The sequence below is a fragment of the Trichosurus vulpecula genome, chromosome 5 (genome assembly GCF_011100635.1).
Source record: "Trichosurus vulpecula isolate mTriVul1 chromosome 5, mTriVul1.pri, whole genome shotgun sequence".
NCBI lineage: Eukaryota > Metazoa > Chordata > Mammalia > Diprotodontia > Phalangeridae > Trichosurus > Trichosurus vulpecula.
The window spans coordinates 95,129,226-95,143,289 of NC_050577.1; positions in this window are offsets into that span (position 1 = coordinate 95,129,226).

Below are 14,064 nucleotides of genomic sequence, written 5' to 3' on the forward strand. Positions count from 1 at the left end.
AAAGTTTTCTTATTTGCCTTCTTATTGAGTCCAAACTGCTTCTCCCCATTTGTAAAGGCAACCACACTGGCATACCCAGGATGGCTGCTAGTGCAGGTTCTTAGATCTGCTTTACTAAGGAAAGCAACTTAAATGGGGTCAATGGTCTTCTTTAATTACATAGAAAAAAAACAAAGAGAAATAAAGACCAACAGACAGGTATCTACTGTCTGAATCAAAGCTTTACATTCACCACTTAATTGAGAGAGCCTTTGCCACTGAGAAACCAGAGGATTCTGAACATACAGCCACTCAGAGTCTCGACCAGGGAATCACAATATCTTTCTCATAAGTGAGCCCCCAAAACAAAAGCTCACCTCTCACAAAATATACTCTTTAGGCTCAGTGCCTAATTAGAAATTAACAAAATGTGTGCAAGCCTTCCTACAAGCAAGCAAGCTTCCCTTAGTGGGCTCCACATGAGGCCTATTAATGGGCAGGGAAGATCTTATAACCCACCTCCGTTAACATTACATCATTCCAAAAGGCCTAATTTTCACAAGTTCATAGTTACCAGAGAGAGAAGCACCAACATCTGAGTCTGTCAAAGGCGGGTGGCTCCTTAACAGCTACCCAGAGTCTTGTCTGGCCAAATCACACAAATAGTCTTCCAATGAGTGAGCCCCAAAGCGAAATGCTGACCTCAGAGTATATATACACTTCTTCAGGATCAGAGGGCATCATAACCCTCATGACCCAGGCTCATGTGACTTAAACTCATGTGCCTTAGGCTTTCTTGTGACTTAAACAGGTCATCAAAGACTCTTGATTCAATCAAAGGCAAAATTCAATCAAAGGCACTTGATTGCCTTAGTGCTGAGAAGAACTAGAACTCCAGAAGAAAAAAACAGCAAAAAGTCCCGCTTTGCTTGCCCTTACACTCCCTCACCTGGAAGTTTGATTTGCCCCTTGTTCATGTGCTCTACAAATTTCAGGGAGAGGAAGAGGATGTTCCCTGGCACTTTAATTATTAAAGGACCTTAAGAGTTAGGTCTGGAAGGTATCTTCAAGCCTAATCCCTTCATTTTACAGATCGTAAAACTGAGGTCTAAAATGATTAAATGATTTGCCTGACATCACCCAGTTAGTGTCAAAGGTGGAATTCAAACTCAAGTCTTTCTGAATACAAATCAAGCATTCTATTCACCGTATCACACTGGCTCTTTAAGATCTATCTTCTGACCATGGTTGTAACATTCTATACCCTCAACTTTGCCAAGGAAAAGAGGGAAATCAGGCTTTAGTTTCAGCTTCTAGTGGGCCATACCCTAATTATTAGTAGCTAGTTGCATGTATAATACTTTAAATTTTGCAAATTACAGCAGGACAGAAAACTTAGAGCTTAAAACTCAAAAGTTTTATTGTCCAACCCTTTCCATTTTCCATAGGAAGAATCTGATGCCCAAACAGGCAGAGTCACAAAGTCAAGGTCACAGAGGGAGCAAATAGCATAAGTACAATTCATACCAAAGCTTTACAACTCTACATACAGTATGACTTCTACTACCCCACACAATTTTGCTGAAGACATCAGAGTGTCTTGTCAGCCTTTTCCTACTCTTAAATAAATCAGTAATAAAGTAGAGAACTCCCTCTTTTTCTCCTGTTTTCCCCATTAATGAAACAGCAATCAGAAGTTAGTTTGAGGCTGAAAACCATACCCCTGGACAAGTAATATTTAAGGGAGTAGACAGATATAAGTCTTGCCCATAACCCTTTCCCTCTGAGGAGAGTAAAGTGTCAGTCTCTGGCCCTAACTTCCTGCTTCCCTTCCCGGAAGGAATTAAAGTCCCCCTTGGAGAAGGATAAGGGAAAAAGAGGTTAGAGATGTCTATCCTGCCTCCCTTCAAACTACACAATGACAACTCCATGATACATGTGGGGTATAGCCCTCACTAGATACATATGTATGTATGATTTCATTTAATCCTCACAACAACCTTGTGAGGTGTGTGCTATCCACAGTATTCTCTTATCCAGGTTAAAATCCTCTCTTCATCCAACCCATCCTAATATATAATTTCAAGCCCCTCCACTATCCTGATTGCCCACCAATGTGTGTGTTTGTGAAAGACACTCCAACTCTATGACCCATGAATTCCTTACCTATAAAACAGAAGTATTATACTCAGGGACCACTAAGGTACCTTCCAGTCCAAATCTATGGTTGAATGCCCTAGTATACAACTACTCTTCCAAAATTATGGCCTCACAATTAATCTGGTCTTCTAAATGTGAGCTTAACAATGGGACCATCTTCTCCTTCAAGGTACTCAAAGATTTGGGGGGAGGGGTAGTTTACCATTCACACTGTTTACATCAAAAATAACAAAAAGAGTTCTCTCCTTATGTCTCTGGTTATGCAGGGCAACTTGTGTATAGGCAAAGCAGATAGCTCTCTTTCGTGGTAAATGGAAGGGACATCAAGAAGTCCCCAATTTGCAACCCCAAACCCCCCCCAAAAATCTTCCCTATCACCTGCTTGTGGCTGTCTGTAGTTCTGCTATTGGTGAATCATAGCAAAGGCTAGATGTACTTCATTGGGTAGTGGATTGAGTTCTTAAATTCTCTTCCAACTTCAAGATTCTATTATAATAACACTGAAGAAGACAGACCTTAGAAAAGATAATGTGATGTTATCAGGGTATATGATGGTAAATGTTCAACAAGAGGGTCTCAAAAAAAAGTGTGTGCTCTATGCTTTTAAAGTTAATCCGCATTATTAACACTTTCTTCACACCATTTTCTTAACTCTAGACAATCAACAAAGCCATTTCTGAGAGGGAAATATTCACATTGAAAATTTAGCCAAAAACCCTTAGAACCTGGAGGATCTGCTCTAGTATACCCCTGGATATAAGGGAAAGCAGTGGATTTGGACTTGGGAAACGTAGGTTTGAATCTGACTCTGTGCCTTACTACCTGTGAGAAATTGGACAAGTCACTTAACCTCTATGGGCTTAGCTTCCTGTTCAGTAAAAGAAGGGTTTGAACTAAATGACCTCCAAGGTCCCTTTCAACCATAAAGCCTAATAAGTGTCTCTACCAATTGAAATATTTAGCACTAGCTGCTTCCTTTTTCAACCAAGGGCTGATAAAAAGAGTGGCTCTAATGGTAGCAGAAGGCATTCCTTTCTTTATGGGTGCTGGTTGTTTTGTCTGTCCTTTGTTCTCAAAGAGGACCATGACATCAGGGAAATGATGATGTGACTTGCACTTGGACTTTGATTTGAGTGAGGGAGAGCTGTACAAGGTCACCAGGCTCACTTTCTCCTCCAGAGCCATCTGGGTCCAATGGCCTGATATTCACCAGGACGACTGCAGATGGCCAAGGATGCAATGGAAGACCCTGGCCCTTTTAGGCTAAGGTCCTTTCAGGTTCTCACTTTGAGTGAGGTAATGCCCATTCAATGAATAGGCCTCTTTAAGAAGTGAGTCAAGGGATGGCCCCTTTAATCAAAACTCAAAAAGAAAAATCGAACTGGGAGAGGAAGACCCTTAGGGTTCCAGGCCAAAAGAGAAAACCTTATGGGTGCAAAAGAACCAATCAATAAATCAACAGGCCTACTGTGAGCAAGGGAGAGAGGGAGGTGGGGTACAAAAAAACCAAAATTAATAATATTAAGTAGTTAGCATTTATATAGATAGCACTTTAAAGTTTGAAAGGCACTTTACAACTTTTTTGATCCAGCTCCTAACCTCAAGAAGCTTATATTCTGGGGTGGGGGTGGGGGAATCATATGGACACATAACACTAGATATTGTATAAACTAAAAAAAAAAAAAAAAAAAAAGATAATGAGGAGAGAGGGAGACTTGCAGGTGCCGGTCAGGAAAGGTTTTGTGCACAGACACAGACTGTCATTTGAGCTGAGATCTGAAGACAGGGATTCTAAAAGGAGGAGGTGAAGAGGTGCATTCCAGACACGGGGGACATCGGACCTGTGCAAAGGCGCAGAGATGATGAGTTAGAAAATGAGAGAGTAGGGATGCCGCGTGTGAGGAGCAACAAGTAGGCCACTTTGGCTGGGCAGTAAAGTGTGTGCGGAGGGGAGTACTGTCTGAAAAGCGAAGCTGGGTCCAGACTGTGAGGGAAGCAGGCAACCAGAGGGCGTCCCAAAGGCTACTATGAGTACAGGACTGCCCGGTGGCTCGGGGTTTTCTAACTCGACAGCGCCAGGCACCTGTCGCGGCCCTTAGGGAAAGTTGACTGCAGCCATGCCCAGGTAGGAGGCCGACCGAAACCCCCTCCCCAGAAGGAGGGCAGACAGGCGGGCTGGGGCGGGGCTGCTGAGAATTGTAATATCCCTCCTCTCCTTTTGGGTCCGAGCAGAGGGACAAACAGGAAATCGGGCGAGGTGGCTTCCAGGCTAGGCTCAGGAAGGGATCCCGGGGATGCGCGGTCCCCTGCCCGGGCTCGGAACTGTAGCCAAAACGGCCCCCTGGCAGGACATTGGGAGAACCGTGCAGAGGTGGGCTTCCTGAATCTCGGGATGCCAGAACCGCTCTCCCTCTGGACTCCGAACTCCGAGCCCCAGATTGTTCGAGATTCGACCTCCCCGAATGCCTGCTCGCAGCCTCCAGCCTCCTCCAAGTCCCCAGGGTCCCCAGCCAGAAGGAAGGGAGTCTGACTTTGATACCTGATCCTGACCTAGGACCAAAGCAGAGAGCACCCGCCTCCTTGCTCTTCCCACTCGAGGAGCTGGCGGTGGACCCGGCTGACCAGGTAAGAGGGTAAAGGGAGGCCAAGGTTAGAGGCGGCGAGTATAGATTAGAGTTAAGGACAAGTCTGCCCCTCCCCTTCTCCTCAATTCGCAACTAGATCTCCCTGCTGGAGAAATTAGAAGGAAACCAGCAGCTTGTAAATTGTCTTCACCAAGAGCTATATTTAGTGGAGAGGTTTCAGTTTTACTGCGTCTGGAGGAGGCTGAACAATAAGCTTCATAATATCCAGATAGGAGGGCCACGTGATTTAGAGCTGAAAAGATCCAAGAGATCATCTAGTAAAGTTAAAACGATTCATTTTACATGAGGAAACTGAGGCTAAGAGGTGAAGTAGTTTGCTACCAAAAGTTAGGTGGTCAAGTTTTAAGCCCTAAATCTTCTGAATCTTGAATCCATTGTTTTTTCCACGAGGGAAGGAGAATCTGTGAGGGTTGGTTGACTGATCCCTGAGGATCCTTATTAATAGAAAGCAGCCCTGTTACTCGTTGCCCCCTTCTTGGCGCAGCTCTCCACCAACTAGCTGTGCCATTCTGGCACAGGATTTCACCTGAGTCTGTTTCTTCATCTCTAAAATGAATGTAACAATCTCTGCCTCACTGATGAAAATATGGAAGGAAAGAAGCATTTATTAACCACTGTACTAATTTCATTACAACAACCCTGGATGGTAAGTGCTATTATCATCTTTATTTTACAGATGAGGATACTGAGCCAGGCAGAAGCTAAGTGATTTGCCCAGAGTCACTCAGCTAGTAAGTGTCTGAGATTGGATTTGAATTCAGGTCTTCCTGATTCTAGGCCCAGTATTCTATCCATGGTGCCACTTCACTGGGTAACATTGAATCAATTTTCACAGAGTTCTCTGAAAAGTAGACAGTTATGCAAAAGTAAATTTCTTTAATTGGCTTAGGCTTGAAATTTGACATGTAATGTCCTAGGTGCCTAGGAAGAGGAGAATATTGAAAGATCATCTAATCCATCCCTCTATGTCTGGGCTGATCCATAGAAGCAACACCTGAGTCCGATAACAGGACTTGGAGTTAGGAAGACTTACCTTAGACACTTATATGATGTGTGACCCTAGACAAGACTACCTTTCTCAGCCTCAGTTTCCTCATCTGGAAAATGGGAAAAGTTATAACACCTACCTCACAGAGTTTTGAGAATCCAGTGAGATAATATATGTAAAGCACTTTTCAGACCTTAAAGCACTATATAAATGTTGGCTACCATTATTATGTCTTAATGTTACCTTTCCTTAAGGGAGCTCAGCCACTTCATAAAGTGGAAGCTATAGCCCAAAGCATCATGGAATATTTGAGGTGGAAAGGACCTTAGAGATCATCTGGTCCAACCGCTAACATTTTGCAGGTAAGAAAACTGGGGTTCAAAGATGTTAAATAACTCACCCAAGGTCGCAAAGGTAATTAAGTAGCGGCACCAAGTCCTCTCATTCTAAATCCAATCCTCTTTCTTCAAAACCACACCACCTAAAGCCACAGTGAATGGCAAAGCTGAGACTGGAACTCAGATGTGTTGATGCCAAGGTCAGTACTTTCTCTAGAACATCATGTTCCCCTTCCCTTTCCCCCCCTTTTCTTTAGTACTCACCCCCGAATTTTGAATACAATCAACTGAGACCCAGAGACATTAATAGATTTGTCCAGAGCACTCTGCTTTTGTGAGGTGCTGGCCGCTCCTTTCCAATAACAAAATTGCCTTAGCACCAACCTTCTCCCACCTCCTCACACCCAACAGTATACCCATTGGCCCTTTGGCTTAATTGAATTCCAGAACTGGACACTTATGGAGTTTCAGGGCTTAGCAGGTCTTCAGTACTGCTCACGTTGGACCAGTTATTCCAAGGGTACAGCAGCCTTGGCTGGTCTCCAAGGAGGGGATTCTAACTCTCCATTCCCATTAACCCATCTCTCTGGAAACTGGCATAGACTTTGAGTGGCACAGCTGGCTCCAAGTGTTTCCTAGGCCCCAACGTGGCCTTCAAGCACAAAAATGTCCTAGGTTTCCTCCCTGACAAGTTCAGAAGGGTGAAAAAGTGGATGGGGAAAGGAAAAAGAGTGACTACATTGTGTATATTTACCTGTGTGATGTACCTTCGTGTGTGTTTTATGCACATGTGAATGTGAGTGGCATAATTGTATATAGTATCTGTGTGTATATGTGTGTTTATATGTGTGTCATAGTTGTATTTGTGGGATATGTATACATTGTGTGTATATTTGTGTATGTGTACATGTGTATGTTGTGTAAGATCTCTGTGTGTACCTGAATGATGTAGTTCAAGGCAAGGCTGTGGTAACAGACTCAAAGAGATGAGTTGTGTATACACATATGCACCTATCCTACACATCCAAATGCATGGGCCCAGCCCCTGTCCCTCTTCTCTTCACCTTTTGAAAATGTGTTTATTAAGTGTTTTGTTGTTGTCGCTCCATCATGTCTGACTCTTCAAGACTCCACTTAGGATTTTCTTGGAAAAGATACCAGTTTGCCATTTCCTTACCAGTTTGCCATTTCCTTCATTTTACAGATGAGGAAACTAAGGCAAACAGGGTTAAGTGACTTGCCCAGGGTCACACAGCTAGTAAGTATCTCAGGCTGGATTTGAACTCAGGAAGATGAGTCTTCCTGACTCCGGGCCTGATGATCTATCCACCGTGCCACTTATCTGCCTCTTAAAGAATAAGGTTTCCCATATATGTAGTGTTGTGGAAACATGACTGGCTTAGGAGTCAAGAGGACCTAGACTTAAATCCTGACTCTACCACTTCAGTATTAGCTGTAAAAATTTGGCCAAATCACTTAACTTTTCTGGGCCTCAGTTTCCCCTATCTAAAATAAAAGAACTGGACAAGATGATCACTAAAGCCCCTTCCAGTTCTCAACTATGATCCTCTTCATCTGTGCATCTACAGTACCTAGGACAGCTCCTTGCAGGTGGAAGGGACTTAATGTATCTGTATTGAATTGACTTCACAGACCCTAAAGGATAAGCTTCATCATCTTCAGCTACTCGGTCCTTAGGGTGGAAAGGAAGTATGCGGAGGCAGGAGGGGTTGGAGAATCATCCAGCTATAGGGTGAAATAAACACCTGGATATGGAACCAGAGGATGGGAGACTGGATCCAAGCTCTGCTAATTATTCCTTATGTGGTCTGAGGCAAACTGTTTAACCACTCTGGACTCCTCTGTGAGAGGAAACAAGTAGGAGGTACTGTAGAGAGAGCACCAGGCTTTATTGGACATGTAGTGGGGATTCTGTTTAGGATCTGGATTGGCCACTGGAGTCCATTCCAACTCTGAAATTCAGTAATTCTGGGAGCTGTGAGTCTCTACATGGAGGTATCACGGGCCCTTGGTGAGGGTGGGGAAAGGGAGGTGCTAGTGAGGCACAGAAGAAGATCCAAAGGTAAATTTTTCCTCACTTCCCCAGGGTTAGCCCTCCTTGGGTGACTACCGGCTTGGGAGGCCACGGTGCTGAAGGCACCCCAGAGCCCCAACGAGTTGGAGCAGCCCTAAAATGCCCAGTGTATGAGAAGTGCTTCCGTCAGAAGATCCCGAAGGCACACGCAAGCTTCCACATCCGGGAGAAGCCGCATACCTGCAGTGAGTGTGGCCAATGCTTCCTGCACCAGCGGCTGCAGGCAGGGGAGACCCCTCATCAATGGCGCTTCGGCGAGGAGCAGCGGCTGCACAAGCACCAAAAGACAGAGACAGGAGAGATGCCCTTCGCCTGCCCAGATTGTGGGGCCTGCTTCAGGCATAAGCACAACTCAGGACACCCGGACGGGTGCACACCTTGGGACACCTTATCACTGCGCCAACTGCCGTGGAGACTTCAAGCAGCAGAACCACCTGGTGAGCCACCGGCGCATGCACCTCGAGGCGAGGTTCCACCGCCGCCCACGGTGCTCCAGGGCCTTCGGAAGGGGCCCAACTGAGAGAGGCACTTGGGGACTGACCCTGGCGAACAGCTGCTGTGAGTGTGGCTAGACCTTCAGGCAGAACAGCCATCTGGTGAGCCACCAGCGCCCCCATGCCCCAGCCACCTCTTCCGGTCTCGAAATCTGCACTGAGTGCTGCAAGGCCCATGGCCAGTGGGCCAGTTTGACCCATCGTGAGCAGACAGACACTGTGGAGAACCACTTCACTTATACTACTGGGGGTAGGGGGAGTGGCAAGGCCCAGCCATTCAGAGGCAAGGAAGAGTCTGAAGGGTTCTAGAGTGCTGGGCGGACAACGAAGATTCATCACAGCAGAATGTCTTGGGAACGATCTTATAGGTTCATAAATTTAGAGCTGGAAGGGAACTTAAAGGACCTAGAGTCTAAACCCCTCATTTTACAGATGAGGAAACTGAGGCTCAGAGGGAGTTAAGTTTCTTTGTCCTAGATCAAGCAGCTTGAAAGTACATGAGGCAAAAGTTGAATCTGAGTCTTCTTGACATCAATGCAGTACTCCTAGGTGGAGTGTTCTGCATAATTCTAGATATCACTGCACCTCCTAGCACCCCACCCTAGCCCCCCCAAGGCTGGAGGTGGAGGGGAACAGAACTGGGAGTCAGAAGACCTAGGTCCTTCCTGCTGTTCTGTTCTCTGAGTCTATGACTTTTTTGGCTTAAAACACTGAGACTGATGATGGGGAGAGTGAGTGGTCTCTCCAACCACTCCCCAGTCTTCTCTGTCAGAGAAGCAAAGACAGGAAAAGACAAATTCTTTAAGAGATGATGTGGTGGCCTCAAGTGGTTATTTATGAAAATGAGGCCCCTACAATCAGGATGGTCTTGTTTTTTTGGTTTTGGTTTTGGTTTTGGTTTTTTTTTTTTTTTTGGTATTTGGTTTTGTTATCATTTTGATCCTTTTGAGGAAAATAGCATTTTAAGCATGTGGTGGCATTGATGTATATTTCTTTAAAATGGCCCATCACTTCTAGGGCAGGTCTCAATGTGTTTCTGGATGTCTTTAGGTGTTTAATAATGATTAGTGTTAACTCTTCATGGAGACCCACTCCTAAAAAGCCATGCCTCCCTGGCTGGCCCTCCTGACTAATTTTCTGAATCTGATTTAACACTGAGGTCATAATAACTAACACCTGCAGAAATGTTCCTGAGATGAGCCCACCTAACATCTTTCATCTCCCCACATCAGCTCAGAGCAGTTAGAAGCCTCTCCAGCTTCACAAGCCCAACTAAATCCATGACTTCCCTAGCTGCATCTTAGGAAAACAAAAAATATGGGATTGGAGTCGGAGGATCTGGGTTCAAATCCTAGGTCTGCCAGTTCCTACCAGGGTGACCTTGGGTAAGACACATGCTTCCTTCTTTGAGCCTTAATTGCCTTATCTGTAAAATGAGAACAATTGGACTAGATCAGTCAGGTGAAACTCAATTAGAAATAGGGGCCTCAAAATAGTACATATTAAAATTATCTGTTTTATTGTATTTTTTTTATTTTGTCAAATATTCCTCAATTACATTTTAATCTGGTTCACTGCACTGGAGAATGCTTCGGGTCAGCCTGCTTGACCCCTTTGGACTGGATAACCTCTAAAGCCCCTTCCAGGTCTTAATCTATAAGCCTATGTGAGAGATCCTACTGGATACCCCTAATAGTCTCCTTGTGTATCTCCAGCACAAGACAAGATAACCTCCTAAAGAGGAACAACTTAGCTGCCCCACAAATTGGAATTAACTCAGGTCTCAGGGGTCTTTTTTAAAAAGTATTTTTGCTTTCTGAATTTGCATAGTATTATCTATGAAAAAGGCTTCCTCAGTTACTTTATTAGAGTTGCCTAGAGGTTAATTGACTTTCCCAGGATGACACATCTCAGAACCATTACTTGAACTCAGAGCTTCATGCCTCCAAGAGAGGCCCTTTATCCACCACACTAGGCTGGTCTATTGGCCCTTTTGCAAGGGAGAAAACAGGGCCAAGGAGATTTAGGGATGGTAACTCAGGTCCCACAGCAAGCTAGAGCCAATCAATCAAAAGACAGGTATTTATTACCTACTATATGTTGGACATTATGCTAAGCACTTGCAATAGAGGGACAAAATCAAAACAGTCCTTGTCCTTAAGAAACTTAAATTTCTAGCCCTGGATTCTTGAGTTCTTCTCTATTCTCCATCCACTATATCACATGGCCAGTCTGTTAGCTTTGCTTCAGGTCCCCGGGTAGGGCAGGGGAGTTACTGTTTCTCTGCATATAAAATGGCACTAGTATATCCAGTTTATAGATACTTTTCCTCCTCTCCTTCCTTCCCCTCTTTAGCAGGGTAGAACCACTACACACATCCCTCCTCAACTTCCCTTGGGTAATGAAAATACATGATTTCATCCATGTCAGTACTCTCTATACTGATGCTGATGTCAACCCTTCCAGGCCTCAATAAATAGTTTTGTGAATTATTGTGTCCAAAAAAGGTCATCACTTAGTAACTAACCTTTGGATAATGAGCCTCTGAATTTCCCTAGGCTGTTCCTCAAATTGCATACATGCAATCTGTCTAACCCCAAGTCTACATTTAAATTATTTCCTGATGGTTAATCCCCCTGATAGCTTTTGGTGCATTAATATAGCCAGGGCCTTCCTTCCTTCCCATTATGAAAAGACTGCAGTGGAGGAAGGAAAAATAAAAGATAACCAGACTTAAATGTATTATCACTCCCTCCCCACAGTTATTCCCCCAACCAACACTTGCATTGACAGGTTGGGTCTCCAGAGTGGTGCTGCTGCTCTCAAGTTCTAGGGATCATAGGATCATAGGAGTGGAACTGGGAAGGACTCCAACTTCCTCATTTTATAGATGAGAAAACTGAGGCTCAAAAAACTGAAGAGGCAGGTATGATAGAACCAGCATTTCCCTGATATAGCTTCTTTCCTCCTACCCACAGCGTAAGAAAACTTTACCAAAAAAAAAAAAAAAAAGACAAAGCTAACCCTAGCACCTGATTGGCCTTGGACATCTAAGGGCATAAAAAGTCCCAATCACATGAAGTCTAGGCAACTCTGTTTTGGTGAACGTCTATAGACTATATGAGTCACCCCTGTTTTTGTAGCTCTTTTAGGTTTGCAAAGTTGCTGCCTAAGCCCACTTCTAGGTTTACAAAGTTGCCTCCTAAATTCCACTTTTAGATTTACATAGTTGCCTCCTAAATTCATTTTTAGGTTTACAAAGTTGCCTCCGATATTCCACCTTTAGATTTACAAAGTTGCTGCCTAAATTCCTGTAGCACACTGAGGGTTACTTCTAAGCTCTCCCCACTAAGATAGTCACACTTACTTAGAGTGCGGTAACCCCCATTCAGTGAATAGGCCTCTTTAAGAAGGCCTTAGCCTAAAAGACCCATTGCATACTGGGTCATCTCCAGTCATCCTGATGAATATCTGGCCATTGGATCCAGATGGCCCTGGGGGAGAAAGTGAGACTGGTGACCTTGCACATCCCACCCTCACTCAAATCTAAGTCACTCAAATCTAAGTCAACTGCAAATCATGTCATCTTTACCCAGTGTCATGGTCCTCTTCGAGAATGAAGGACAAACAACACAACACAACACATGAGTCACCACGTCCTTCAGCATATCCTGCCCTGATGGCCAGGTACATTTCATATGGAGATGAGGGGAACTGTGTCCAGAGAAGCTAAGTGTTGTCTCATATTCTCACTGTGTTAGGGCAAAGTAAATCTCCTTTTTGTGAAAAGTTCAATGCCTCGCTTCATCCCAATATCAAACCTGAATTTAAAGAACACTAGTGTTAGAGTCATGCTACTGACACAAGATCTGAAACCAAGTCTTCCCGATTCAAAGTCTAGTACTCTATATACTTCTACTACACACTGTTTCCCCACAGATAACTCTGTTGGTGACTATTCTTAACAGCTCATGAGTCCCCACCAGTGTGTTCCCAATAACAATCAGCAACTAGTTTTAGTTAGCTTTTAGCAAAGGCATTTACTAAGATGGTACAGTAAGAATGGTTGGTATAACACTCCTCCCAAAGGCCTGCGTCATACTCTGCCAAAAATATACACACAGCATTCATGAAAAGAGTTGACTCCAATAGTGTTCAGTGGTAGTGAAGTACCTGTATATATGTGGCAAAGGGTAATTCACAACTCCTGGTATTTTGAGACCCAGAATTTCTTTCTCTTTTGATAGAGTCCTTGAGCAGGTCACTCCATTGATGGCTAGACGCAGCTGGCTTCTCACAGGATGAAGTCTGTACTGGACAGGTCAATCCACTGGACCCTTGGGGTGGCTCCTTAGTAGATAGCTGGTATTTCTATCATCTCTAGCTTCAGCCACATGTATAATCCTCATCTGGGGGGACTGCCCTTAGCTCAGGGTCTGAGGATGAGTAGAAAATAAGATGGGTGGACTTTGTCTAATGGAAAGAGCCTAAGCCTCTCAGAAGTCAGATAATCTAAGTTCAAACCCAAGCAGCCTCAGCTCCATCAGGATAAAAAGGCAGCTCCAACCCTACTGATAAGGGCTTTTCTTTGGCTTATTTTTCTTAGGAATCTCCTTTCTGTCTGTGTGTCTGTCTGTCTGTCTGTCTGTCTGTCTCTCTCTCTCTCTCTCTCTCTCTTGCTCTCTCCCTCCCTCCCTCCTTCCCTCCTCCCCTCCTTGTATGATTAGAATTCATCTACATTCTGAACTGTAATAAAAGTATTAATACTCTCTCTTATTAGATCCTTTCCCACCCACGGGGAAAAGACATATCCTGTCCTTCCTTTTAAGGACTAAGTCCGCTTTCTCACTCCCAAGCTACACACATTCACCTTGGACCAATGACTATTAAATTTTTTTACAACAATTTCAAATAGCATGAAGGATAAAAGTTAGCAATTAGGGGGACCAACTGTCAAAAAAGGCAGATGCATGGAGCTACAACCCACAAGGAACAAAATTGTCTTTTCTCTCCTCTTACCACCCCACCTCCCCTCAACAATGGAGTTGAGAAGGGCAACAGAGATTAGTTTAGATTGGTGAATGGAGAACAGCTCACCTATCCAGCAAGAGAGAATATTAAAAGAAAAGTGTTAGGGACTAAGTATACTCATCTCAACTAACCCCTCCATGATCTCTTGGTTCCACTCACAACCAGTCTAATCTGGTCTGGTTCAGTCCCCACTCTCCTCTCATCCATGTCTCAGGCTCCATAACCTCCACTCAAATCTGTCTGCTGGTTGATGGCCAACAGCCATTATGAAGCTCCTTGATCAGACCATCCCAGAAGTACAAACTAGGCTTTCATCCATATTTCCAGTCTCTTC